The sequence below is a fragment of the Triticum dicoccoides genome, chromosome 3B, assembly GCF_002162155.2.
Source record: "Triticum dicoccoides isolate Atlit2015 ecotype Zavitan chromosome 3B, WEW_v2.0, whole genome shotgun sequence".
NCBI classification, from domain to species: Eukaryota; Viridiplantae; Streptophyta; class Magnoliopsida; order Poales; family Poaceae; genus Triticum; species Triticum dicoccoides.
Window position 1 is genome coordinate 192514745 of NC_041385.1, and position 5074 is coordinate 192519818.

A 5074-nucleotide genomic window follows, 5' to 3' on the forward strand; every position below is an offset into this window, starting at 1 on the left:
TGGGTGGAGCCCTCTGTGGACTCGCGCAGCTGTTACCCTTCGTGGGTTGATTCTCCATCAATGTGGATGTACGATAGCACCACCTATCGAAACCACGACAAAAACATCCGTGTCTCCAATTGCATTTGCTCTCTCCAATCCCATCCCTTTACTTTCTTGCAAGTTGCATGCTTTACTTTCCGCTGCTCATATACTCTTTGCATGCTTGCTTCAATTGTATTGTGGTTGCTTGACTTGTGTTAAGTTGCTAAAATCTGCCAAGAACTAAAATTGGGAACAGGCTAGATTTTTATTTGGTCAAGTAGTCTAATCACCCCCCTCTAGACATACTTTTGATCCTACATCTATATGTTGTCATCAATTATGGAAAAGGGGGAGACTGAAAGTGCAATTAATCCCCGGGTGGTTTTGGTAATTCGTAACAACATATAGCTCATTGAACTAATATCCTTTCAAGATAAATATTTTAGGATATTCAATGATTGATATGGCATGGACTAGGGATGTGGACCCCTCAAATTGTTAATGACAAAGATTGGCAAAATCTCAAGACCCTCTATCTCTATTTTAGTCATCCAAGATCACATTGAGTCCATAGGAAAGCCAATACTATTAAAAGGGGATGAGGTGTTGCTTAATGGCTTACTCGCTCAAATGCTTAGTCATATTGCTCCAAAACTCTCAGCCACTCTCTCCATGCAAATATGTCCAAACCCAGAACTCTAACTTGTTCCCACCAATTCTTGCTATCCGGAGCCACCAAGTTCATATGCCATAGCCACTGCCAGAAACTCTAATAGTTTGGTCTCACTGATATGGATCTTGGTCTCACCGAGATGGCCTTGCCAACTCTCTGTTACTTGTTGCAATTATTTCGGTCTCACCTAGATGGCTTGACCAATTCTCTGTTGCCTTATTGCTTAAATATGGTCTCACCAAGTTGATGCAATTGGTGCCACTCAGACGAGGTTTTCCCTAAGCTCTAGCACATCTGTCCCACCGAGTTGTTTCGGTCGGTCCCACTGAGATTGCTAACGTTCACATTTTTGAACTGATCGGCGCCACCGAGTCCCACCCAGACGAATCAAATGTGTGTAACGGTTGGATTTTGCGTGGAGGCTATATATACCCCTCCACCCCTATCTCCATTTTTTAGAGAGCCATCAGAACATGCCTACACTTCCATGATTCATTTTCTGAGAGAGAATCACCTACTCATGTGTTGAGATCAAGAGATTCCATTCCTACCATTTGGATCTTGATTTCTAGCCTTCCCCAAGTTGCTTTCCACTCAAATCACTCTTCCATCATAGCCAAATCTGAGAGAGAGAGTTGAGTGTTGGGGAGACTATCATTTCAAGCACAAGAGCAAGGAGTTCATCATCAACACACCGTCTATTACCTTTTGGAGAGTGGTGTCTTCTAGATTAGTTAGGTGTTGCTTGGGAGCCTCCGACATATTGTGGAGTTGAACCAAGGAGTTTGTAAGGGCAAGGAGCTTGCCTACTTCACGAAGATCTACCCGAGTCAGGCAAGTCCTTCGTGGATGATGGCCATGGTGGGATAGACAAGGTTGCTTCTTCATGGACTCGCGCAGTTGTTATCCTTCGTGGGTTGAAGTCTCCATCAACATGGACGTACGATAGCACCACCTATTGGAACCACGCCAAAATTATCCGTGTCTCCATTGCATTTGCCTTCTTCAAACCCTTCCCTTTACCTTCATATACAATGTTTTACTTTCCACTGCTACACTCTTAGAATTGCATGTGTAGGTTGATTGCTTGACTTGTACAATTTGCTAAAATCTGCCCATAACTAAAATTGGGAAAAGGATAGATTTTTATTTGTTCAAGTAGTCTAATCACCCCCCTCTAGACATACTGTCGATCCTACAACTATCCTCTGACATGCCTGGCTATCATGACCGTGCAAGATGTCACCGCCCTTCCTACCTTTAACCCACACTAACCACAGTTCCACATGATCAAAACCTGACTCTCATGTATATCCCTGTTTACAAAGTTATCCCTTGCGCTTGGCTTCGTAGGTAATTGATGAGCCACCTTTCCTTGAGATGATCCATTTTGGTGTCAGACGCAAGATTGGTTCTTTGAAAGCACAAACTTTTCTTCCATCCTGCTTAGGCATTGAATGTTGCCTACTCAAATGAAGCTATATGTATCTTCTTAAGACATTCTGGTTATTATACTTGTGTTCCAAAACTTGTTAGATACATATATGTTTCATCCATGAGATAACTCGACATGATTACCTCTTCTAGAATTCCATCATTGTCGAGTTACCCCATTTCCTTTTCGCAAGTATGATGAAGATTTCGCAGGAGGAGTGACTACTTCGTCATGATGCATTCATGCACACAAAGGAAGACTTCAACACCTTGGACTGACCTCTTCTAGAGGATCAACCAAGTATGAGGAGACTCGTTAGAATTTCGTAACCAAATCCTTCCCCCTTACTCTACCTCTTAAATATCGAGACGAGATTTCTTGTAGTGAAGGAGATTTGTAATACCCCAAGTGTCATGCTATAGTGATCTCATGCTAATGATACCATGTCACCATGTCACCTATGAAGATGTTTTCCGGAGTGGACATCCCTGCCGTCGCCATCACCGGAGTACGCCATGGACCAATAGGCCGTGCCACCAGCGTTCAGTACAAGACAAAACCAGACGGACGCATATCCTTCTATGAGTCCGACTAGCGGCGGTTCTTGATGGGAAGGAGAGACCTAAGGCTAGACACCCTTGTGATAATCACCATAAGGAAGAGCAACCACAACGACTTTCACATGATGGTTTTCGTCGACCATGTGTAGAAATATAGTCTAAGTCATGAATATATCAGAAGTTGAACTGTTAGTTAATTAGCATGTTAAGATGGATGTGATACATTGATGTTTAATTGTTTCTTGACTCGGACAAATTTGAAATGTTAATTAATTATTTGGTCGTTCATTTCCAAAATGATTTAGTCTGGTTCAGTTATATTGAGTATCATATGACTACGCCTTTTGGAGTAACGTGTGTCAACCCGCAGTGCCAACAATTGGTATGTCGTAGCATATCTCTCTAGTGATGGCGCTATGGAAAAACCGCCACTAACACAAGAGTTTCTGTGGTGGGTTGGAACTGTCGCCCGTCATAGGAAGCAACGTACCAGTGGTGGGCGCCTGCCACTGATGCGGTTATAGCATTGGCGGGAGGTTGGTGGCGGGCGGCCCTGGGCGCCTCGCCCGTAACTGCTCGGTTTTTTGCGCCCGCTATTGCTAGGCATTACTGCAGTTGTGTCGGGCAGGCCCACTCGACACATGGTGTACCACCACAAGGGTTCGGATCCCAGGCGCACGCACGTCTGTGTGGAGTACAATCCACGCCAAGATCACCCTTGTGGATTCTATGTGGTACCTCTTGCAACCGACTGAAATCAGATCTTGATTATCTTGTTAGGGTTTAGTGATATCTCCTCCCTAAACTAATTTAGTGCTTTATAATCCTAATTCCCACCATCCAGATAAGGGAAAATAGAGGCATGCCAAGCTGTACGGTACATTCATCATCATGCACCCACCATAAGCAAGATGGAGCAAACCTCGAGATTGCCAAGAACACCGACAGATAATCAATTAAGCTGCCACAAACAGGAAGTAGGTTTGTATCGGACACTGTTTGCCGAGGCTTGAACCTGTATAAAACTTTCTCCCATGCGCTACCATCTAAATCTCCGAGGATGAGCCTCCGAACATAAAATCGCACGTCGGGAAAAGACCACAACACAAGGTTGAAATGTGTGTCAGCTCTAAAATTAGGTCTCAATGAGCCTATCTTTACACAAAGTTTCTTTGTAGCTCAGGCTACATGAAACCTCTTATCCTCAACCCTCCAGCCTTACTTTGAGATCCGTACTCTCCAACTAACTTACAACAAGCAGATTTTTTTTATTTCTCAAAATATATGAACTTCAAACATTGCAAATCGAACAAACATTAGAACATCAATGTGTTAAAAAACATTTAGATTTTTTGGTCTGATAAAAATATAGAAAATGAGATTTTGTTTGACTAAAATATTATTTTAAGCATTTAAAATGCATGAAAAATCTGAAAGTTTTTTCCCAGATTGTAGAATGTATTGTTGTTCTACCAAATTTGAAGTTTAAATGTCGTGTCGTTTGAGAGAAACAAAAAAGACAAATGCGTCTACACGGATCATGATGCGGAAATGGATGGCAAAGATAAGGGGTACCATGTAGCCTGAGCTACAGCATACCACACTCCTTTCTTCATGGAGAACACCCTCTTAGTGGCTTGGGAAATTTGGAAACTAGAAATGCCTCCATTTTCGAGAGCAAGGTCCCCAATATTATCACTGCCATGCAGTATCTAGTTTGGTGGGCATCTTTCGGGAAACGACTTTTGGTAGTGATTGGCGTGGACCTGTCTGTCATACCATGAATTTTGACATAATTCGGCATGGAGAAAACAATGTACCGAGTCTAATTGATGTGGCCATGCAATCAGACTGATTTTGCAACCAAAATAGCAGAATAACTGAATAGGCATCCAGAATAGAAGAATTATTGGGGACAATGTAATACAACCATACTCCCTCCGTCCAAAATATGTCTAGATACATCCCCTTTTATCCACTTTGATGACAAGTATTTCCGGACGGAGGGCTTCTTAATTAATTGACGAGGCAACTCCAATTCAGAAAAAAGCCAGACATAAACATAACCGTACAACGACACAAATATACAACAAATTTGGAAGACGACGTTTGGATATACACCGCGTGATACGAGAACATATGTACTACTCCCTCCGTCCGAAAATATTTGTCGCGAAAATGGATACAAATGGATGCATCTAAAACTAAAATACATCTAGATACATCCATTCCTCGGACAAGTATTCCCGGACGGAGGGAGTACTATCTTGGAGCAACAACACCGGCGAATGAATCGGGACATGAGTCACATAACCTTTACGTTTATACGGAGTAGGACTCAAACATGCACAAACCAAATTGGTGGGCTTGGTTCATCGAGCT